General features: G+C 41.4%; 1 protein-coding gene across 4 annotated transcripts in view; it reads right to left on the minus strand.

The window, feature by feature from the left end:
- Window positions 1-25,375, minus strand: part of SMAD4 (SMAD family member 4) — a 99,976-nt gene that overhangs the window by 44,886 nt on the left and 29,715 nt on the right. For 2 of the 4 annotated variants that reach the window (XR_005835393.1, XM_040632498.1), the window contains exon 1: window positions 10,496-10,574. The exons of 1 other annotated variant lie outside the window; for it this stretch is intronic. The gene's annotated coding sequence lies outside the window, so the exon portion shown is untranslated. Of the gene's footprint in view, window positions 1-10,057; window positions 10,212-10,495; window positions 10,575-25,375 lie in introns of those variants that run through there. One more of the 4 variants, XM_008692169.2, reaches the window with a different exon arrangement.

Raw genomic sequence — 25,375 nt, forward strand, 5'->3', positions numbered from 1 at the left:
CATAAGCTAAACTCTATGTCCGTCACAGATAATGGGTCACTGCTCAAGATCATCTTTCAGAAATTAGGCTAACAAAACAAAGGCTTCATCACTACGTATGTCCTCAAATGGCGGGGGAAAGACAGGATAACTCACGCACTGTCTTTTAAAGTCTGTCACTTCTGCTCACATTTGATTGGCCAACGTCATATGGCATGCCAGTGGTTCTCAACCAGGAAAACTCTGTCCCTCAGAGGACTTTTGACAATATTTAAAGACATTTTTGATTGTCACAACTGGAATGGAGAGGTGGGAAACAGAGAACTACTGGTATCAAGTAGTAAAGGCCAGAGCTGCTGCTAAATATCCTGCAATGCACAGGACTGCACGCCATGACAGACATTAACCGGCCCAAAATGTCGACAATGCTGAAACTGAGAAATCCTGAACCATGCTTAATTTCAATGTGGGGAAGGGAGACAGAAGTGCAATACTACCATGTGCCAGAAAAGAGCCATCAGAATACTTACTGGTGGAATAATACTAATAACTACCACATGTGAGTAAGAATTTGCCAGGCTGAAGGAAAATCAGGAAAAGCAGAGGGATAAAAGTGCATTTGTTTTTCTAGAGTTGGTTCATCATAGGAAAAAGGAAGGAATAATGGCATTAGATTTGCATCAGAAAGAAAACTAAAATCAAAGCATGGAGAATAACTTTGGAAAGGGAAACAAAACTAGTTAGGAGACAGTGATCAGCAAAGTGATAGGGTCTAGATTAGGGGCATGGGCAATGGAAACAAAGGGGGAATCAATATTTCTAAGTAGAACGGACTAGGTTTTTTAATCAACTAAGTATAAGGGGTGAAAAGAAGGGACAGTCAAAAGAGGACCTATTTCATAGTTAACTGAATGATGAAAGAATGAAAGATTTAAAAAGGTTAAGTAACATATTTGGTTTTAAATACACTGAGTTTGAAGAGTTCAGTAGAGAGTTAGGCCTATTCAAAAGTCTTTAAAATACAGATATTAGATAAAGTCTCTAAAATAGAAGAAAACATCCTATGGTGACAGGCGTAATGGGAGGGAAAAAGTCAGCAAAAGGGACAGAGGTTCATACTTACATCTACTTACCTATTGTGTATTTTGTCTCTAGACTTGCTATTAATCATAAGCTATCACCTATTACTGACCACAGGTCTCACAGGAACTCCATGGACTACAAAGCCAGATAACCAGGCTAATTAAGATACTCTCTAAAATTGGGGGCACCTGGGTGGCACAGTCAGTTAACGGTCCAACTCCTGGTTTCGGCTCAGGTCATTATCTCAGGACTGAGATCAAGCCCCACCTAGGGCTCTGCACTCAGCAAGGGATCCGCTTGGGACACTCTCTTTCCCTCTCTGTTCCTCCTCCCCATATGTGCATGTGCATGCGCCTATGCTCGCTCTCATAAATAAACAAAGAAACAAATGCTCTAAAATCAAAGTTGAGAGCTGGCCTGAGAGGTTCTCATGGGAATTCATAAACTTTAAAGCATGTTGACATTTTTTTATTTCTCAGATGTCTGTTTACTTTTGAATTATTGAAAGTATCATACATGTGAAACAAAACATATTTTCTAGAAATTATAGGTATTTTGATCAATGATCAATAAACTACTTAATATGGGAATATGAGATAAGTGCTTACATTTAACAAGGAGAAAAAAAAAAAACCTGGCCTGGTGAAATACCATTAAAAAGAAATTCTAAGTATAGCCTTAGAAGCAAAAAACAAAAAGGTGTGCAGGCTTAGTTCAACCGCCTATAGCAGAAGTTACAGCCTCAATTCTAAATAGAGGAAGGTCTGAAAATTGGGGTTCCTTAAACTGAGGTAAATGGAGAAGCACTCCCCAAAGCACAAAGGATTATGTGCACAGGTATTAATGATTATAAAATCTGAGATGCGAATGATACAATCAAACAAAAAGAATGTCTTTGTTGTAACTCTTAAGATGAATTACAAGGGACAAATTTAGAGATATGCTTCTTGTTCTCCCATAGGTCTTGGGTAAGTATCATATTGGTGTACCAGGCTTTACCTTAAATAATCTTATTTAAAAATTAACCTTGTTACTAGATTTTCTCTGGGGATAATTTTGTAATGTATAAAAATATCAAATTACCAGGATGTACACCTGAAACTAATAGGATATTATATATCAGTTACACCTCAATCAAAAAAAAAAAAAGTTTGCTATAGCGCCTGGGTGGCTCAGTTGGTTAAGCATCTGCCTTCCGCTCACATCATGATCCCAGGGTCCTGGGATCAAGTCCAATGCAGGGCTCCCTGCTCAGGGGGGAGTCTGCTTCTCCCACTCCCTCTGCCACCCCCCCCATTTGTGCTCTCTCTCTCTCTCTCAAGTAAATAAATAAAATCTTTAAAAAAAAAAAGTTTGCTTCAATGGGGACTTGACCCCTCTGCATTTCTGAGTTGCATCATCTGGCCCCTTTGGTTGACGCACCAGAAACAAGATCCCATGCCCTACCACACAGCATCTCTTCCAGGTCCCAGAAGAAGGGAAGAGGCCAGAAACTCAGGGTGGTGACTGGTCAGTCTGGCTGTGCAGCAGGCCCAATGACTGGTCACCTCCATGTGGTAAAGCCATGCGGTCACAAACGGAAGAGGAAGAACGGAGCAGCAGCTAAAACAGAACAAGCTGCTAAAGGTCTTGGAGGTGATGGCATCGAGAGAATCTTAGAAGGAGTATAAGATGTGCCTGATCTGAGTATTTCATATCAGTTTCAAATACTGTTATTGATAGGGTGTTACAGGCCAAAATATCTCTCCCCACCAAATTCATATGTTGAAACTCTAACCTAACCCCTCATAATGTGACCGTATTTGGAGACAGAGCTTTAAAGAGGTTAATCAAGGTTAAATGAAGTCATTAGGGTGGGCCCTGATATAATATGACTGCTGTCCTTATAAGAAGAGATTAGGACATAGACATGTACAGAGAAAAGACCATGTGAAGACACAGGGTAGAAGACAAAGCCATCTACAAGCCAAGGAGATAAACCTCAAAAGAAACCAACCCTGCTAACACCTTGATCTTGGTCTTCCAGCCTTCAGAACTGTGAGAAAATAAACTTCTGTTTATAAGCAAAGAATTAAAAAAACCAAAATTTAAAAACCCAACATTTTTCTGAATTCATAAATTAGAGGTTGTTAAGAAAAGAATCAACAAAGTCCTCTAGGTGGCACCTGATTTTTGTTGGCCAAAAATTCTGTAGTTGATTTTCCAAGGAAAATCTCTACCCCTCCAGGCAGGTGGAATAATTCCCAACCTCACCAGCAACGGTCACCTCCTAGCCACATTAGTGGTTTCAAAGATAGGGAAGGACCCAAATCAGATCAATGACACAGCTCCAGGACTTCTGTTGGAACTACAGAGGGGAAAAAAATCTCTCTGCTGGACTTGATACTGGGAGTAGCCTGGAGCTGACCTGAGATTTAAACAGAAAGGAAAGCAAAGCCAAGAGCGTCTGGGTGGCTTAGTCAGTTAAGCATTCCCTTTGGCTCAGGTCATGATCCCAGAGTCCTGGGATCAAGCCCACATGTGGGGCTCCCTGCTCAGGAGGGAGTCTGCTTCTCCCTCTCCCTCTGCCTGCAGCTCCCCCTGCTTGTGCATGTGTGCTCTCTGTCAAATAGATATATAAAATCTTAAAAAAAAAAAAAAAAAAAAAAGCAAAGCCAAGACAAAGAGTCCTGATGATACTGGCTGGTTTGACCCAGGATCCAGCACTCTGAGACCAGCTCTATTTCCAGACCAAGCCAATGAATTCCCCTTTTGACAAAGTTTGACTGCTACATGTTTCCCAGTACATAATTACTGAACAAAAATTAAATTAACATTCTCAGAAATAACAGTGATATAATACAAACCACATAAAATCTGGAACCAATCAGTAACCTAGCCAATAATACAGATAATTAGTTACTTTAAAATAGCAGTTGTCAAACTCTCTGGTCTCAGGTCCCCTTATTTACATTCTTAATTATTGAGAATTCCAAATAGCTTTTATGTTCTAAAACTAAAAGGTATTTAAATATGTATTTATTAAATTAATTTAAAATAATAAGCCCAGTGTGTGTTAATAATTAATGTTTTATGAAAAAAAATAACTACTTTCCAAAACAGACAAAAATATCAGTATTCGGAGTGACACTATTTTCCATTTTTGCTAATTTCTTTAATGTCTAACTTAAGACAGCTGGATTCTCATATTTGTTTCTGCATTCAATCTGTTCTGATACCGTGTTTTGGTTAAAGTACAAGAAGAAAATGTGCCATACATACATACTTGGAAAAGAGAGAAGTATTTTAATGGCCTTTTTAGATAATAATGGTTATTCATCTTTTATTCAACACAAAAATGCAACAAATGGCAATCCTTAAAGGTTAGCTGCAATGTGGAATCTGAAACTGTATCAATAAACTTCTTGGCTCTGTTGTATACTGTACTTTGAACGGATCTCCTACCCATGCATGATCTTGTAACGTCATGCACTGGTCACTAAAAAATACTGGTTCACCGAATTATACAGATCTTCCAAATGCTGACACATTTCCTTACACAATATATGTATTTTTTAAAAATCATATTCGTTAATATCACTACCAATCTCATTAGAAAAGTCTTTAAGTATTACACAGCTGGCAAGCCCATGTGGCAGACACAAATTTTCAAATCTAAAATTTTCACTTGAAAGATCATATTTTATCATGGCAACAACTAGTTATTCTCCTTGAGTGTGGGGCCCACTTCACTAATTTCCAAGGAAATACCTGACAAATATTCAAGTCTGAGTGAGTATGGTTCATCTGTTAGTCGTTCTTTTAAGTAAAAATGAGAGGTAGTCCACTAAAAAAAGCAGCTAATTTACCTTGCAGTTCAACCACACAAGTACTATTCCTAGAGATGAACCTTGTACTTGGATGTGCATAAGAACTTTATGCACACTTCCATTTAAACACACTGAATATTAAAAAGATATGCACTCCAGGGTAGAGATTTTAAAAATAAAACTTTTACTGCTTCACCAAAGATACTGTTAAGTGAAACAACATTTTTTCAAATGCTTAACGTTTGTTTGGCTGTGAAGAACACAGTAAAGATTCATACAGTCTGATGCCACTGCCTTGATTCATGCTAAGGTGCCAGCAGTTTAGGACGCACCACTGCTTCTTCACCATCAATGCAAATGTCAACACAGAAAAACAGCAAGTAACATGTTTTATTATGAAAACAATTTTGACTTCATGAACCTCCTAAAAGAATAGCATCATAGGGACCCCAGGAGTCTGTGGACTACACTTTGGGAAACACTATTTAAAAAGATTGAAAATTAAGATGAATTTTAATAACTAATAACTGAAAAATACATATCATAAAACCTCTGAAACGAAGGAAACTATCAATTCATCTAGCTTATTCTTTCAAAAGTGGTGTTTCAGAATCCCCTGCAGGTTAGCCCAGCCCTACTAACTATATTTCAAGAGTGGGGCCCCACCTAAAAAGCACTCTAGGAGTTTGAGGTGCTGTCAGTTTTACAAAGCACTGATCTAGTCTATGCTAGTCTACACATTTCACTTTACAAACTACCAAAAAGAGAGTGAAACAAATTACAATATCATGAACATATGGAATTGATTACAAAACTAACTACACAGAAGTCATGTCATTTTTCTTTACTATTAACTAACTGCCTAATTTCAACATCTATACACATACAGTTCTTCCTTTAATTTTAGTGGGGCATATCTCTGACACAGATGTATCTAGTGTGTTTATATACAATGATACCTGGTTTATCTTACTCCATTAAGTACTACTTCCATTCATCCTTTCATCAGATGATTGAATTACTACAGTGATTAGCATCTGTTGATACTCTAGAATGCACTAGCAAATACTACTGATATCCTTAATTAAGTTTTACATTTAGAAATACATTTTGATTTGAAAAAGATCTGAATTCATTCACATTAAAATAAAGAAATCATACCTTATTACAAAAGACAAATATTCCGTAGTAGTCCTTAAGAAAAATAAATGATATGCATTCTAACCATGCAAATTGCGGTTTGATGGATTTTAAGTAAATTACTCCAGTGCATCAGTGACTGCAAAATAAAGCCTGTCCCATACTTAGGCAAAGCAATAAGGATAAAATATCCAAAGCCTTTATAATCAAGGAGTACTTTTTTTTAAAATCATACAGATTCCCATACCTCCTCCACTCAATTTCCATTCTGAACTTGTGTTTGTGTGCTGGAATGGAATGTGGAAAGAGAAAAATAATTTTTTTAAAAAAATAGTTATTTCAGAGATGAAGATTCAACTACTGTTCGACCAACACTTACAAACTACTGCAGATGATGTAAATGGAGAACTGAACATGCCCTCTTTTTATGATTTCTAAAGAAATGCTAACTAGTTGGGCTTGCTGAGCAACTGTCTCACAGCGTGTAAGTTAACTCCTGACAGCAAAAGCTAAATGCAAATTTGCCTCTCAGGAACCAATGAAGTGACCCCATTAACTGGTGCCTAGAAAATGTATGGTTTCCAAGCAGATTAACCCCCCTTGAAAACCAAATTCCTTTGGGAGTTTAGATGATAATTTTGACACCTAAACAAAGCCCTAAGTCTCTAAAAGGAGCCCAAATATGCATTTTAGAATACTTTAAGAAAAAGATCAACTTCCTATTTAGAATAGTAATGCTATACCAACTTCTTATCATGGGAAATACAAGTCCCTAAAACTTGCTACGAGACATTTCAAAGGACTTGAAAAAATGAACAAGAGAAAAGAGGGGAGAGTGGGACAAATGAAGGGACAAACACTTAAGCAAAACTAACATGGCAATACCTCCACGAGACCCATTAAGTTAGATGTGAGATGATTACACAGTACATATGTACATCATTGTATTAAAGAATGTAAAGCTGACACAAGTGAAACAGTTCAAAATACAAAGTTAGAGGACCTTAATAGCTTAGCCTCCTCCAACTCCAATCCTGCTGCACCCCAGGCCAACTGAATCACAATTTCTGGAGGTGGGATCCAGCCACCAGTATTTTGCAAAGCTCCCCAGAAGATTTCAAAACGCAGCCAAGGTTGAGACCACCATCCTCATCCTTGGGAGTAAAAAAGCAATAAAAAGATGAACCCCACACAGTTACAAGTTCTCCAAAGTGCAAACAATTTTCATTTAAAATGTAAATAATATAGTCTTTGAGCTTAAATGTATTTACAATTATCACCAACTTTAAATTAAGATGTTACAGCAATCTTTACAATCAGTCTCTGGTCTCTATCTATCTGACCTATGATATAATTTGCAGTAGCAAATAACCAAGACTTAAATTATAAGATTCTGACCACCAATCATCTCAGTTTTACATAAGTAAGCACTACCCTAGTTTCTATCCACTCTCATGGTTAAAACAAATTTTCCTGGATGCCAATCACACTACAAAATAATGTCAAGGTGACACAACCCAAAATACCATGTTCCTGAGAAACTGGAATTTAGCCACATTTCCCATCACCAAAATTACACATTTTAAAATGAGAAAAAAAATCCAAAATTTCTAAATCTGACTCATTACCAAGTCTATGTTTTGTCATATTATGATGCAAACGGTATCATACTGAAAGCTGCTCAAATGAGTACCTACACATATTTAACTGTTTGAATTTCTTTTTAAAACAATCAAATCTTCAGCAACTGTTGAGCAAAAAGCCCAAAATTTGACAATTTAACAAAACTATATTATATCCTGTGTTATGCTGACCCAAGTCCTTTAACTTTGATTTAGTGTAGAAAACAACGACATCAATGAAACCGTTTTAATCATGTTAGTTTTACACATAATTAAGCATCACTTCAGAGTCAACCTTTAATCACGTAAGCAAAACAAAAATTTCTAGACAACTATACAATCTTCTAGAAAAAAAGGAAATCAAAACATGTACAATGAGTACTGAAATGGCCAACCTAAGATTTTAAAGACCCATTCATGCTAAAAATCACTGAATGAAAAATGAAAAAAAGTTAGGCGTGAGCTAGAGGTGGACAAAGTAGAACTCAAACAAGTTTAAACGTAAGAAAAATAACGTACTCACCAAAATAGGCAAAATTTTAGACGAGACGTATTATGCAATTTAAATGTAATGAACGAGGCAGATCCTGTAGGGTTAACTGCCCTAGTAGAGGCCTCAGCAATTCACAGCTCAATTAGAATAGTGTCTAATGATGTTACTATAACACCAGCTCAATCAGAAAAAAAATATATATATACAAAAAAAAAACAGCTTCCAAGCCAGAGAGCTGGAGTGTGACTAGGCAGCATAAATTAGTTTAATACTTGCTCTTTAATTTGCCGGGGGTGGCGGGGGGGTGGGGGGGGGAAGGACCTAAAGGGGAATGCAGAAAAAATAATTCACACACAAAGAAACAGATCAACTAAAATGTAGTTTAAGAAAGTGAACCATACATAGATTTTTAGAAATAAGATTTGCTGCTTCAGAGTATAAGCAGAACTGCTTCAAGCAGCAAAGCCATCAGAAAGGCCAATGATCCATATAAAATGTATTCTAAAAATTTCAAATTCACTTTCTCAGCCCAAATTTTCATTAAATCTGCAACCGATTTGCAGTTCTTTTCTAAGCTTAAGATTTACAATGATGGCACTTAGCTAAACAGAGAAGCTTCTACTTAGGCACTCCCACTTCAAAAATAAAAAAAATTAAGATGTAATACCTCTTTAAAGCAACCTCACCCAAAAACCTGGAAAGCAAAGAAAAAGCCACTTCTGTTAACAGACTCACAAAATGTTATATATATATAAAAGCCTCTAGAAAGGCTTTTAGTTTTAATTCCAACAACTTAAACCTACATAATTTATTATCACCTTTAGACCTAAAATACTGGGAGTCGTAAATGCTTAGCCTGCCTGTATTACTCTGTTCTGTAACAAGCCCTTTTAAGAAAACAAAATCATAGCTTATGAAACATTAACAGGATATCATATTTTTAAATGTTAATTATATCAATCATTTACAACGTGAAATGTCATATACTAAGCATATCAGAACTTTTCAAAAGAGAAAATAAGAAGTCCTTAGCCGAAAAAGAAAAGTTACACATTAGAACTTCCTATGCTATATTTCAATCGAAATATATTTAGTGTCAGTACAACAAGGCAACGGCAATTTATGAAATCCACAATAAAATTTATTCCAATGCAACGTTCTAAATCTGATTACTTTTTGAAAGTATGCATTTCTTTATTTTCTCTAAAGACTACATGGTCTCTTCCAACAAAAATACTGAACCTACTTTTTAAACCCCACATAATCGAATTGCTATTGAGACTAAAAAGATGCTAATTCTGACAAAAGTCAAAGATTGTTAACAAAAATTAGCCAAGATTACAAGCCTTTAGAAAATTAATTCAAACAAATTAAAATGATTCCACATTATCTTGTGTTTATAATTCCGGAATAACCGGCAGGTTGCCCTTAAACTATGGTACAAAAATTAAAGGCATTAAGAAACTAAATTCAAAATAAATAATTAGAAATACATTTGTTCATTTAAAAAAAATTGCTAGGGTTTTAAGGGGGAAAATAGCTATCAATTACCAGCAGAGTTTTTAAAAACCTCCCTATACCCGCAAAGAAATCTTTCAAGTTAACCACACACACCCATTTCTTTGAAAATCTTGCCTGAGAAATTATAACCTCAGTTTGGGGCATGTGATGGAGCCACCGCCCTACATCCTACACCAATTTCACGCTCAGTACTTGTAGTCCTAGCAGTAGGATAAACTATATCTTTTATTTTTTATTAGGAGTGGGGTGGGGTGGGGTTGGGGTGGCGGCCAGTTAGGTACTGAGAATGCTTCCCGCATACCGCCATCACCCACAATACTCAAAAAGTAAACAAATCAAAGCCAGAAACAAGAACTGGAATGACACAATCAGTAAGGGAAAGTAAAGCACAAAGAGAAAACAAAAATTACCTTGAGAAAAGAAATTAAGGCAGGCCATTTACAACTTTCATTTATACCTAAGGCGACACACTCCAGCCTACCCAGCGCGCTCGGCTGGGGCGGACAGTGCAACTACTCAAGAACAACAAAGAGAAGCGGCGGCCGCAGCAGGAGTCCCGGTCCGAGTTTAACTTGATTCTGCCACAGACCGCAAGGGGAGTTCGGGGCCGGAGGACCGAGCCCAGAGCCCAAGGGGACGCGAGGCCCGGCGGCCCCGCCGGCCCTCCGCTGGGGCCGCCGGCCGGCCCCGTCAGGGGACCGCGCTCGCTCTCCCGGCGCACCCGCCGGCCTCCCGCTCGTTCCCCGCCGCCGCCGCCGCCGCCGCCAGGAGCCCGCCCCGGGGCGGGGAAGCCGCGGGCGGGGTGCGCGGGCCCGGCCGGGGGAAGGGGAGGGGACATGGCGCATTACCTGGGCTCGGGCGATGGCGGGGAGTGTCCGCTCTCCCGCCGCGGCTCGTCCACGGGGACGCCGGGCCAGTCGCTCCCCGGGTGGCCCGGAGCGCTCCTCGGCCCCCGCCCAGCCGCGTCCGGGCCAGGCCGCCCCTCCTCGGCGCCGCGCCGCTGCCCGCGCGGGCCGCCTCGAGCTCCCGGGCCGCCCCGCGGCGGGGTGCCTCTCTCGCGGGGCGCCCGGCTCCCTTCACCCGCTCCCGCCCCCTGAGCGGCCGTGGAGTTGAGGGGAGGGTGGGAAGGGCCTCCCGAGGAGAGCAGGCGGGCGCGAACGCGGGCTCCGCCACCCGAGCCGCTCCGTTACCGCAGCGGCGACGACGACCAGGGCCGTGTTGTTGCTGCCAACTTGTCGAAAGGACACTGAGCATGCGCGCACGGAGACAACATCCGGGTAATTTCAGGGTTTGGCCCTTTTTCCCCCCGCAGCTTTCCTTTCTCCCGGCTGCCCCCGCCTCCCGCCCGGAGTGACGGGAGGGTCGCTCTGCGCCTGCGCCGGTGAGACAGCACCAGTCGGCTGGATGCCCTGAGTCCCGTTCTGGGCTCCGGCCCTGGCTGAGGGCGCTGCCGCACAAAGCTGCTTGGAGGGAGTTCATCAGAGAAATTGGCATCCCTTTGCAGAAAAGTACTCAAGCAGCGGGAGAGCTAGGAGTAGAGTGGGCATCCAGTAAGTGTTTATAAATAGCGATCAGCCGGCCCTTGTGTTTTGAGGACCTGAGGGCACAAAAATTAGACTTGGACAGCCACCTCCGGGGTGAAGGTGGCTGTAGCGGTTTACTTTGGGAAGAAACTGGCAATGACCGCACCTTCCCTTTCCTCCAGCCCTGGATCACTGGATCCAAAGGTGTTTAAATTTGCCAAATCCCTTTTGGGCTTAAGAGATGCACAGGAGAGTCAAGGAATCATACATTTGAGAGTCTGGCCAGGTGTTACGAAAAGTGAGTGGAAGAGATTTAGGTGGAAGCTCAGAGTTGGAAGGGACCTTCAAGGACCTACAACACACCTGTTAACTAGGTTACCTGTTGGGTAGGGAAAAGCATAAATTCTGCTTTAGAATTAATACTTTATTCGAAAGTTTTCCAAGATGCATGCATTTCTTTTATATTTAAAGTTTCAGAAAACACATAATTATATATTTTTAAATTTTTATTTTTGTTACCAAATTTTTATTTTTCGTTATATTTTTGTTACCACCTAGAAGATACTTCCATGGGGGGGGGGGTCCTATGAAAACTAATTACTGGGAAGTTTGGGTTTTTTTTAAGATTTTATTTATTTATTTGACAGAGAGAGAGAGACAGCCAGCCAGAGCGGGAACACAATCAGGGGTGTGGGAGAGGAAGAAGCAGGCTCCCAGCGGAGGAGCCTGATGCTGGGCTCAATCCCAGGACTCCAGGATCACGACCTGAGTGGAAGGCAGACGCTTAATGACTGAGCCACCCAGGTGCCCCAATTACTGGGAAGTTCTAAAATCATTTCTTAAGTCTGGTCACCCTCCTCCCTTTCACACACAGTGTCCTACCCCCTATTCCCATACTGTCCTCCCCACCATCACATTCTGTGCTCTTATCTCTTCTACGAGAAAGCCTCTACAACTGTCATTTTCACTGGTCCTTACTCCTGGGGTTCAGGAAGACTTTCCAAGACTAGTTTTAAGGTAATTCATTTACAGATCTTCCACTGCTATATGTACGATTTAATAAAATTGTTCAACTTGAGAAATTACCTGAGGACAGAGCATCCCCTTTCAAAACTTTCCTCCCACCTGACAGAACAAAATAAAACTCTCACCCATTACTTAAGGTGCATCAACTCAAGATGTATTTATTTTTTTTATTTTATTTTGTTTATTTATTTTGAGAGTGCAGGGGAAGGAGCAGAGGGAGAGAGAGTATCCCAAGCAGACTCCTTGCTGAGAGCAGAGTCCGATGCGGGGCTCGAACCCACAACCCTGAGATCATGACCTGAGCCAAAATCAAGAGTCCAACACTCAACCAAGTCACTCAGGCACCCCAACCCAAGATGTAAAAACCTTCAGGGCAATTCAAAGGGACAGTTCAGAAATTGGTGTCTTGGGGCGCCTGGGTGGCTCAGTTGTTAAGCATCTGCCTTCGGCTCAGGGCGTGATCCCAGGGTCCTGGGATTGAGCCCTGCATGGGGCTCCCTGCTCTGCTGGGAGCCTGCTTCTTCCTCTCCCACTCCCCCTGCTGTGTTCCCTCTCTCGCTGGCTGTCTCTCTCTCTCTGTCAAATAAATAAATAAAATCTAAAAAAAAAAGGAAAGAAAGAAAGAAAGAAAATAAAGAAAAAGAAATAAATTGGTGTCTTTGATGAGCAAGTGAATGACCTGAATGGGTTATAAATTCTTTTGCAAGTCAGGTGGTTTCCAGTTCTTTGCTATCAACAAAATTGAAGGAAGGTCTAACTAAGTGATTTGGTAATAGATTAACATGTGGTTCCTAGGCAGTATACCTCAGAAGGAGTTAAAAGTAACATCACTATAGGGGCACCCGGGTGGCTCAGTTGGTTGAGCATCCAACTTGATTTCAGCTCAGGTCTTGATCTCAGGATCAGGAGTTCAAGCCCCACCTTGGGCTCCACCCTGGGTGTGTGTGGAGCCAACAGTAACATTCCTATAACTAAACCTCTTCCATTCCCATCTGTGTTAGTTATTTATTACTGTGTAACAATTTAACCACAAATTTAGCAGCTTAAAACAACACACATTTGTTAGTTCACAGTTTCTACGGATCAGGAGTTTAAGCAGGGTTTAGCTGGGTTCTCTGCAAGAGCACAAAATGAAGCTTGATTGGGAAAGGATGCACTTCCAAACTGTTCTTGGCATTCAGTTACCTGCTGGCTGCAGGACTGAAGGCTTTTAGTTCCTTGCTCACTGTCAGCTGGAGGTCCCTTCAATTCTTTGTCATGTGGCCCTCTCCATAGGGAAGTTTATAATATGGCAGCTTCCTTCTTCAAAGCCAGCAAGGGGGAGAGTCTCAGTGTAAGACACTGGTAACAACCTCACGTAACATAATCATGTATGCATAATCACATACATCCTGTCACCTTTGCCATACTCTATTGGCCAGAAGCAAATCACAAGTCCCACCCTCACTCAAGGGAAGGACACCACACAAGGGCACAAATGCCAGGAGGCAGGGATCATGTGGGGCTACATCAGAGCCCACTACACCATCTATTTATTTATGCAAATAATAATCCCTTCAACACCAACCTCCTCAGAATTTCTCGTCAGGTTGTCTTCACTCTCTTGCTTAAGGAAAACCTGACTTTCCCCCTAGGACAGTGTATCCCCTGCCATCCTGCCAAGTAGTGGCAACTGTGTTTTTTACCATAAGCCTCTCAGACTGTGCCTGGAAGTGGAGTAGATGTCCTCCTTGCTCTTCAGCAGACCATCCTCCTCTTCCCCTCCTAACCTGCAGCTTTAAATCTTGTTAACCAGTACCCCTCCTCATTGCTTTCATTCCCCTTCATTTTTTCACCATTTGCTCCTGTCAGTCACTCCAATACCACTTCTCTCTTACTTCTAGGTGCTTCTAATGTACATGTGGATGATCTTCCCAATACTCTGACCTCTCAGTTCTTTGACTTCTCCTCCAGGGATCTTGTCCTACCCTAACTCAGTCACTCACTCTCATGAGCATAATCACAGAAGCCTTCTCAAATTTGCAACTTCATCATAATTACAATTTCAAACATCTTATACTCTTTTTTAAGATTTTTATTTATTTATTAGAGAGAGACAGCCAGCGAGAGAGGGAACACAAGCAGGGGGAGTGGGAGAGGAAGAAGCAGGCTCCCAGAGGAGGAGCCTGATGTGGGGCTCGATCCCAGAACGCCGGGATCACACCCTGAGCTGAAGGCAGACGCTTAACGACTGAGCCACCCAGGCGCCCCAACATCTTATACTCTTAACACCATCTCATATTCCAAATTTCCTTGTAGCGATTGTTTAAAGTACATATCCACTCTCTCCCATCCTTACCCAGATTAAACCCCTGGCCAATCATTGCATCACTCCCTTGCATACACCCTCAACCCCAGTACTTTCTTCCCCCTTTGTTGTGCGTGCTGGGCAAAACCACAATCCTGATCAAGCCAGTTCTCCACCTACTCTACACCAGCACCCCTACATCTGAAAGTGGCTAGAGAAAAACACAATCACGCTAGTGAGTTTCACTGCAATTTCATCATTCTTAACCTCTAATGGGCCCTTAGTCCTCCTCCAGAATCCCACTTCCCTCCTCCATTCTTCCGGATTTCATACCTCTCTGTCCTCTAACCTACAGCTCCTTCCTTTTCATCCTCATTTTCCAGTTAATAACCTTGCTTCCTTTTTCACTGAGAAAATTGAAGCAATGAGATGAAAATCTCCACAGAATCCCACGATCTCATCTACCCATACCCACATACCAACGTCCGTAACCTCTTCTCCACCTTACCCTCCATTATGTATTTGAATTTTCCATGCTCCTAGCCAAAGACAGTCCCTCTGCTAAGGCAACAACCCAATCATGGCTTGCCTAATCAAGATCATCACCATCACTCCAACAATTATCCCCCCCTCGTCTAATTATCAATATTTTCCTCTATGCTGGGTCATTCCCATCAGTTTATAAGCAGCTGTTCTTTCTCCAATCATACAAAATCTCTTTGGCCCATTTCCACTGTCAGCCACTGCCCCATTTCTCTACTTTAATTCCAACAAAACTTCTAAAAGAGTTTTCTACACTTTCTGTCTCTAGTTCTCCCCCTCTCTGTAGCAGAATATATGCCATATGATACAATTTATATAAAGTTCAAAAACAGACCAAATACAATGTCTATGATAGGACTACATATACATATGTAATAGAATCAAAACAATGCACACAAGGTTACATATGTGGCATATTTTAGGTATCCAGCTGAGCAGGTCTCCCACCTTCTCTTAAAGCAACTCCATTCATGCTTTCATCCTTACCACTCTATCAAAACTATTCAAGGTCAACAATGAACTTCATATTGCCTAAGTCCAGTGATCTATTTGCAATTCTCATCTTTTTTTTTAATGATTTTTTTATTATATTATGTTAGTCACCATACAGTACATCCCCGGTTTCCGATGTAAAGTTCGATGATTCATTAGTTGCGTATAACACCCAGTGCACCATGCAATACATGCCCTCCTTACTACCCATCACCGGTCTATCCCATTCCCCCACCCCCCTCTCCTCTCTGAGGCCCTCAGTTTGTTTCTCATAGTCCATAGTCTCTCATGTTTCATTCCCCCTTCTGATTACCCCCCTTTCTTTATCCCTTTCTTCCCCTACCGATCATCCTAGTTCTTATATTCCATAGATGAGAGAAATCATATGATAATTGTCTTTCTCTGCTTGACTTATTTCACTTAGCATTATCTCCTCCAGTGCCGTCCAAGTTGCAGCAAATGTTGAGAATTCGTTTTTTCTGATAGCTGAGTAATATTCCGTTGTATATATGGACCACAACTTCTTAATCCAGTCATCTGTTGAAGGGCATCTCGGCTCCTTCCACGATTTAGCTATTGTGGACAATGCTGCTATGAACATTGGGGTGCATATGGCCCTCCTCTTCACTACGTCTGTATCTTTGGGGTAAACACCCAGTAGTGCAATGGCTGGATCATAGGGTAGCTCAATTTTTAACTTTTTAAGGGACCTCCACACTGTTTTCCAGAGTGGCTGTACCAACTTGCATTCCCACCAACAATGTAGGAGGGATCCCCTTTCTCCACATCCTATCTACAAAGAACTTCTCAAACTCAATACACGAGAAACAAATAAACAAATCAAAAAATGGGCAGAAGATATGAACAGATGCAATTCTTATCTTAATTGACCTGTTTGTAACAGCTAACACAGCTAATCACTTGATTCACCTTTTCTTTTTTTTTTTTAAACCACATCATCTCAGTTTTCCTCCTTCATCACTAGTCTTTCTTTCCCTGTCTTATTTCTTCTTTATTCATTCTATCTCTTTTCCCAGACCCAGGGAATGGCAATGACCTAGGGCTCATTCCTTGGATTCTTCTCTTTCATATCTATACTCATTTCATTGGTGATCTCATTAAGTCTCCTTTCAGTACCATTAGAGATATATGATATCATCATATATGATGGCATTTCCAAATTTATATATTCAGCCCAGACCTCTCATCTGAACTCCAGATTCTGATACCCAGCAGTCTACTGTACATTTCAAACTTATGCCACAAACTGAAAAATATTCTCCCTCAAACCTTTTCAACCCACCAATTTTCCTGTCTCAGTTGATGACAAGTCCATCATTCAAACTGCTCAGATCAAAAACCCTAGAGTCATGCTGGGGTCATTTCTTTTACATCTCATGTCTAGTGCAAATTCAGAGCATCCCCTACCATCTCCATGGCTACCCCCTGGTCATCTCATGTTTGGATTGGTCAACCATCATTTCATGTTTGGATTAGTCTCCTAAAAGCTCTCTCTGCTTTCAGTCTTACCCTTTAGAGTCTGTTCCCAACGTAATAACCAGAGTGATCCTCCTAAAACATAAGTCAAATCGTGTCACTCCTCTACTTGAATCCCTGCAATGGCTTCTCATTTCACTCAGAGTAAAAGTCTTTGTCCTTAAAGCAATCTACAGGGTTCTACAAGATCTGGACCGCCACCCCACCCCATCATTACCTTTCTAATCTCATCTCCTGTTATTCTCCTGGATGAATCTCCTGCAGCCTTACTAACCTCCTTTATTGATCCTAGAAGATACCAGCCACATTCATTCCTGAGTTAGAGCCTTCACGTTGGCTCTTCCCTCTGCCTGGCACACATTTCCCCCAGATACCTGCAGTGCTAACTCCCTAGCCATCTTTAGCCCCACGTCATCTTCTCAATGAGGCCCACCCTAACCTTTTTAAAATCACAACTCATTTTGAACCCTATGCTATACCCCAGATCCCTCTTACCCTGCTCTATCTTTCCTCATAGCTCTTCTAATATGCTATATTATTTACTTATATTTATGCTTATTGCTTACTATCTATTACCCCCCACTAGAATATAAACTCCATGGGACAGGAATTTATCCCATAATGTTTAAAAAAATATATCCCAAGTGACTAGAGTTGTTATTGACAAATAGGAGGTGCTTGATAAGTATTTGTTGAATAAATGAACAAGGTGTTTCATGCTTCTATCCATAAACAATGAAAACTAGGGATAGAGTTGCTCTAAACTGTATATTATTCCAGCAAAAAGTATTCTAAATTTTAATTTTAATAGTTCATCAAAATTCATAATATTGTATGTTGTTTATACCAATTAGGTATCCAAATTTATTTTTTTTAAAGATTTTATTTATTTATTTGAGAGAGAGAGAGTGAGTGAGTATAATGGGGGGCAGAGGCAGAGGGAGGGGGAAGCAGACTCCCCGCTGAGCAAGGAGTCCTAATCAGGGCCTGATCCCAGGACCCTGAGATCATGACCTGAGCCAAAGGCAGACACTTAACCAACTGAGCCACCCAGGTACCCTTCAAAATTGTATTAATAACACAGTCAAGATGAATGTTTTATGTTTTTAAAGATTATTTATTTATTTATTTGAGAGAGAGAGCACAAGTAGGGTGAGGGTCAGAGGGGGAAGGAGACTCCCCTCTGATCAGGGAACCCAACACGGGACTTGATCCTGAGACTCCAGGATCATGACCTGAGCCGAAGGCAGACACCCAACAACTGAGCCACCCAGGTGCCCCAAGATGAATGTTTTAAACTTAGAAACTCAATCAAAGATTTTTTTTTAATTTTTAGGGAAGTAGGATAGGCTGGTCAATAAAAGATTTTCCAGCCTCAAATCTCATATTATAATGTTCAGGGGCAAGTGGAATGGAAATACAAGATAAGGAGAAAAAGACTGATGTAGAATTTCTTTTTAAGAAAAGCTTGTTCATGTATTTTTTGAATGGATGATAGGTACAATATGATATTTAGATTCCCTTGGATACATTTAGAGAATGATGTAACAATCTTATTTTAAAATGCCAATACTTATTATGCCAGAAATAACAAACTTTGCCATTATTTAAACTTAAGATGAAACATTTTAGATATGACCTTTAAAAGTACAAGAAGAAACGTGGTTTCTCAATTTTCTTTTAAGAGACATGCAAGCAAGAAATTTTTAAGACCACAGTCCCAAAGCACTCCAAGGGACCTAAGCTACCACCTTTCCTGGGACTTCTTCAGGTGAACCATCTCAATCCTATATCCATCTCTGACCTGGGCAGGCAAAGGCTTGAAGGCTTTCTCTTCCTTTTGTTTTATTTGATGGCTCACCTCCCTGACTTGGAGCTTCCCCAGGGTAAGGAGAATATAGAGCTTTTGGCTTTTCATTCCGCTTTTGGCTTTTCATTCCAGAGGTGGAGACAGAGATCTCCCACCTCCTTCACTGCCCAGCAAGTAAGAAATAGAATAATTTTTAATATGGAAGTGGCCTAGCAATTGACAGCTCCAGGCATGAGTTAGTATCATGACATTTAGGAGTTAACCCAATGTTTTTAAAAAAGAATCTAAGTTGCCCTTGAAAATCATTTAACATTGATTAACCTAAACACTATAAGTATTTCCCACATTCCTAAAGCCCTATAGTAAACTCTGTCATCTCGTTTGACTTAAAGTGTTGGAAATTATGTTTGAGGGTGACTGATATGCATTTGACTCTCAAGCGATGTGTTCTTTCAGCTTTATAGGAGGCCAAACACTTGATGAAGAAAAGAGAAGATGGGTGGAGCCAACGCTCCATTTTATTTATTTATTTATTTTAATTTACTGAAAAGCTATAATAACTGTTATCCATGCCAGACCCAGCAGGGCCACAAAGGCAGCTGTGGACAGAATCCCAAGGGTAGGGAAGGGGTGGAGGCAGGAAGGAAGGAATTAGGTGGGAGGGGAAGGGAAATCACAGCCCACCTTTGTCTGGCCAGTCCTCTAAGTATTAACAGAGACCAAGAGGCACTGAAAGCAAGGGACAGGATCAGTACAAACCCCTCTGTCAGCCCTAACCATCCGTGCAATGCACATTTTATTCAATACTTACCAGGTACCAATTAATAAGGGATTCAGAGATAAATTTACTATAGTCCATGCCCCTGAGTAGCTCCCAGACTAGTGGGGCAAGAATGAAGTGTTAATAGATAATTCTGATAATGTGGACATGGAATACTGTGAGGAAAAAAAAGAAGGAGCAACCTAATCTTGCCTGCGGGATTTCAGAAGCCTTCATAAGAAAGTGACATTGGAACTGGACTTTGAGGTAAAGTAGGAGTTTGCCAGTGGAAAAGGACTGAGTGAAGACATTCAAGGCAGAGAAAACAGGCTACACCTATGACAGTGGTTGGCATGTTTGTGGAATGGTTGAAAAAAGAATTCAACATATAGCCATAGACACACTTGCCATATACAAACAAAACAAAACAAAACAAAACAAAACACAATACAGCACTTATAAGAGGGTATTCATTACAACATTGCTGCCATAACAGGCTGTTGGAAAAACTCAAATGTTTACCCAAAGGAGACCGGATAAAATAAATTATGGCACATCCATACACTGAAATACTATATAACTATAATTAGAGTGGTAATTTTTGCTGTACCCATATGGAAACATCTCCAAGGTTTACTGCCAAATGACAAGGAAAAGTCCAAAACAGTGCGTATATTATGCTATCTTTTTTGTTAAAAAGGAGGAAAAATAATATGTGTTTATAACAACGATAGTTGTATAGGGTAGAGTGGGAACTGGATGGGAGGAAATTTTTCACTGTATAATTTCTTTTATTCTTGAACCCTGTAAATGCATTACCTCCTCAAAAAATTAAACTGAAACTTGATTCAAACTTGAAATTCAAAGTGACTGGAACGTATATGCTCATTCCTCTCCTTTAAGACTCAATGGATAATCAGGGTGCCTGGCTGACTCAGTCGGAAAACCATGGGACTCTTGATCTTGGGTTCATGAGTTTGAGCCCCTTGGTGGGTGTAGAGATTACTTTAAAAAAATGGGGCACCTGGGTGGCTCACTCATTAAGTGTCTGCCTTCGGCCCAGGGCCTGATCCCACGGTCCTGGGATAGTGCCCCACATCAGGCTTCCTGCTCTGCTGGGAGCCTGCTTCTTCCTCTCCCACTCCCCCTGCTTGTGTTCTCTCTCTCGCTGGCTGTCTCTCTCTCTGTCAAATAAATAAATAAAATCTTTTTTTTTTAATTAAAAAAAAATAAATAAGCTGGAAGGAAAAAAAAAGATTCAGTGATCCTCTAGGATCCCTGATGTTTATCAGGATTGGGTGCCCTATCTTTCTGGGCTGACGAGGCTGTGAGTTCCCTGAGGACAGAGGTTCTCTTGAAGGCTTTCTCTGCACCAAGTGTCAGAGAATGTTTGTTGAATTAACGCTTAGAGGAGAGAGGTAAGAGGTGAGAGGTGAGGCTGGAAAGAGATTTGGAGCCAGACTATGATGGAAGTTATGCAAATAAGTGTGGAGGACAGATATGTTTGGGTTTTTACAGTTTTACTGAGATACAATTACATTTACAAACTTTTTAAAATAGAGAGTTGGATGGATTTGGGTAAAGGTATACATCACACAATCCAGTTCAGGACACTGCCTTCACTCCAGAAAATTGCCTTCGGCCCCTTTGCAGTCAGGTCAATCCCCACCCCCATATTCCTGGCCCCAGGCAACCACTGCCATGCTTCCTGTTTTTAAGGTTTTGGTTTTTCCAAAATTCCATATAAATGGAATCTTACCACATGTAATTTTTTGCATCTGGATTTTTTCACTCAGCATGATGTTTTTGAGATCCAAAACATTCCTGTGTATATCAGTAGTTAGCTCCTTTTTATCATTCAGTAGTATTCCATTGTGTGTATATGAAAATCCATAGAAACAGAAAGAAGATTAGCAGAGTAGTGGTTGTCAGGGGATAGGAGGAGGGGAACTGAAAGACATGGGTTTCTTTTTGAGGTAATGGAAATGTTCTGGATTAGTGCTGATGATTGTACAACATTGTGAGTATATTTAAAGACACTGAGTTGTACACTTTAAAATAGTTAAAACACGTCCTGAAACTAACATAGCATTGTGTGTCAACTGTACTTCAATAAAAATAAATAAATAAACAAACATATAAATAAAATGGTTAAAATTTGTAGAAACAAAGAGTTGAATGGTGGTTACCAGGGGCTGGGAAAGACAAGAGGAAATGTTGGTCCAAGGATACCAATTTCCAGTTATAAGATGAATCAGTTCTAGGGACCTAACATATAGCCTGGTGACTTTAGTTAACAATACTGTATTATTTACTTGAAAGTTGCTAAGACAGATCTTAAATATTCTCACCACCTAAAAAAAATTGTCATTATGTGAGGTGAGTGATGTGTTACTAACCTTATAATGGTAATCGTTTCACGATATATACCTACACCAAATCATCACGTTGTATACCTTAAACTTACACGATGTTGTATGTCAGTTATATCTCAATAAAGTTGGGGGAAAATAAAATGATTAAAATGGTAAGTTTTATGTTATGTAAATTTTACCTTAAAAACTTACATTTTAGGGGTGCCTGGGTGGCACAGCGGTTAAGCGTCTGCCTTCAGCTCAGGGCGTGATCCTGGCGTTATGGGATCGAGCCCCACATCAGGCTCCCCTGCTATGAGCCTGCTTCTTCCTCTCCCACTCCCCCTGCTTGTGTTCCCTCTCTCACTGGCTGTCTCTATCTCTGTCGAATAAATAAATAAAATCTTAAAAAAAAAACAAACTTACATTTTAGGGGTGTCTGGGTGGCTCAGTCGGTTAAGCGTCCAACTCTTGATTTCAGCTCAGGTCATGATCTCAGGGTCATGAGATCGAACCCCAAGTCAGGCTCCACACTCAGCGGGGAATCTGTTTGAGATTCTCTCCTTCTCCCTCTGCCCCTCCCCTGCTTGTGTTTTCTCTCTCTCTCTAAAATAAATGAACAAATCTTTAAAAACAAACAAACAAAACTTACATTTTAGGTAAGCATCACCAGCAAGGTTACTAAGCAACTAGCCCTTGGAAGCAGGCTGACTTGGTTCAAGTCCCCATTTCACTCCTTACTAGCTATAAGACAGTAGACAAATCATTCTAAGTCTCAGTTTCTTCACCTATGAAACAAAGATAAATACATAACCTCTGTCACTGAGCTGCAGGGAGGACTCAGTGAGACCATGCCTGTAACTTAACATGGTACTGACAAGAACCTAATCAGTATTAGCTAACTTTTTAAATCCACATACACCTGCCATGTCAAGTGTATGTCTGAATTTATTCAATTCAACATGAAGTAGGAACTATTCTCAATCTATAGGTGGTGAAACTGAACTACCAAGAGACTAAAAATAACTTGTCACCATATTGAGGAGCATTCTATAAAATAATTGGTCTATAGTTTTAAAAAATGTCAATGTCATGGAAAACAGACTGAAGAACTGTTCCAGACTGAAAGAGACTCAATAGCCATGACAATGAAATGCTGTGCATGGTCTTGATTTGGGTATGGGAAAACTGGGACATTACTGGGACAATTGATGAAACTGGAATATGGACAGTAGATTAGATAATAGTATTGAACCCATGTTAGGTTTCCTGATTTGGGCAAGTATAGTGTGCACAGCCAGGATTAGGGTGCGGCAAGCAAGGGAAGCCCTCTCAGGGCCACTGACTCAGACCTTGCTTGCCTTCCCCTGAATCTGGCCCTGGTGTTTTGGTGATGTAAGAGAATGCCCTTATTCTTAGTAAGTCCACACTGAAGTATTAAGGGGAAAGGCAGACCTATGTGTATAATTAGCCCTCCATTAGTTCTGAAATAATATATAAGTAGAGAGAGAAAATGTTAACAATTGGTGAATCTGGGTACAGGATATGCAAAGGTTTTTGTACTATTCTTGTAAGTTTTCTGTAAGACTGACTTTTTTTTTTTTTTTAAAGTCACTTGCCCATGTAATGAAGTTCCTTTAATAGCAGAGCTGGAATCAGAACCCTCTGCAGCCTCCAGCCCTCCACACAGAGCGCAATGCGGCGCTGTCCTGCAGTCCACATCTGAAGCCAAGACCCAGAAGGGCCTCCTGACCAGGTGTCTGCAGAAGGAAGTGGCCCAGGTACCTTCAAACAGTGTTTCTTCCACTTGAACATGATCTTTAACATGATAGTGCAGATTCTGATTTAGTGACTCCAAGGTAGGAGCTGGTCCCTGGACCAAAGTTCTAGAGGCAAGACCCTAGACTCTAGAGCCCAGACCTCTAGGGCCTCAAATGCAAAATTTCCTGAGGAGGGGAATGGGAAGGAACACTAACTGATTTAGGAGGCAGTCCACAGTTGTGATGCTACCTACTTCCAGTGCTTTTCAACGATAAGCTCGGCTTTCTTTTTTCCAACATCCCTTCATTGAGGAACCATGCAGAGTGAGCCTACTGGGTGCCATGCTTTATTTCGGGTGAGGAATTGGACGGTGACGAACATTAATTGAACCACCTAAAATTTATCCAGCCTTTCCGTTCCCCTTCCCCTAGGAGACTCCAAATCAGCCTTAAAACTACACAGTTTTTGGTCCAAACAAGTGAATGTGGCATCTTAACTAACTGTCTCACTCAGTGTCACAGGCACAAGAGGGAACATTGCAGGGAGGAGGGTGCTGGAAATAACAATTTCATCAAAGGCAAAAACAAAACATTTTTTAAAAAGGTAGGGTTGGCATCCTCTTAGTGATAAAAGAATCTTATAATGAATATTTGTGCAAAGGGTTTGAGCTTTCAACTCTGAGGGGGAAAACATCTTACCCTAACATCTCCAAAATTTTTTCTTATTTTTAAAGCATTTTTCTTGGGAGATTGTCCTGAGGAAAGTAATTAACTTTACCTTGGACGAAAAATGCAGTCATTATTTTCTTTTAAAGGGTTCAAGGATAATCAAGTGCCACTTTTTCAGAGGTGGAAATGAGGTATTTGAAGGATGCTGTGTGCGTTTGAAAAGCACTTACCTGGTATAAGCACCTCAGGAACGGGCTGGTTCCAAGACTCAGCCTTGCGCTCCTCTCCTCCAAGAAAAGGTGCCCAGCAGAAGCTCCCACAGCACCTGCCACTCGGAGATTTGCCTTTCCCTTGCCCCCAGTGGCTGCTGCCACCTCCCCTCTCTGCTGTTTTCTCTTCCCCTTTCCTTTGCTTGGCGGACTTTCACTTCCCGGGCCCTTCTAACAAGCTGCACCCAGCTGCTGCCTTTGAACTGTCCCCACACTTCCTGCCCTCCGCCCCCTGCCGCCCACGCACGGTGGCACTGCCCCCCCCTCGCGGGGGAGCGCTGCTGCCTATGGAGCCTCGTCCCTGGCCTGGCTACCTGCGCCCCCGCACGCTCATCTTTCATCAACTAGGAAGTGAGAACTCCCCCCACTGCGGGCGGCAGGCAGGCTACTGATGGTAGTCGCTGTTTCCCTCCCCCGCCCCATCCGCTTTGATTCATGGAGGCTGGCTCCCGGGGCGCCTCCCACCTGGTTCAACAATAACACCGACCCTGCCCAAGAAAGATGCCCTGGCTCCGAAGCGCCTCTGCAGCCTGGACGCCCGGCCGGCCCTCCCCAGCACGCAGATCGCTGGCATGGCAGGGGAGCTGCGAGTTGGTCTGAACTTGCCTGAGGCCACATGGGTTAGTTAGAATGCTGGGCCTGACTCCCTTAGCGGCGGTCCACAAAGGCTCCTTGGCAGGGGTTTGACCCAAAGGCACAGGAATGCAGGCTTGTGCCGTCCTCCCCTCCAGCCTGCCT

Source organism: Ursus maritimus, unplaced genomic scaffold, assembly GCF_017311325.1.
Source record: "Ursus maritimus isolate PB19 unplaced genomic scaffold, ASM1731132v1 scaffold_18, whole genome shotgun sequence".
NCBI lineage: Eukaryota > Metazoa > Chordata > Mammalia > Carnivora > Ursidae > Ursus > Ursus maritimus.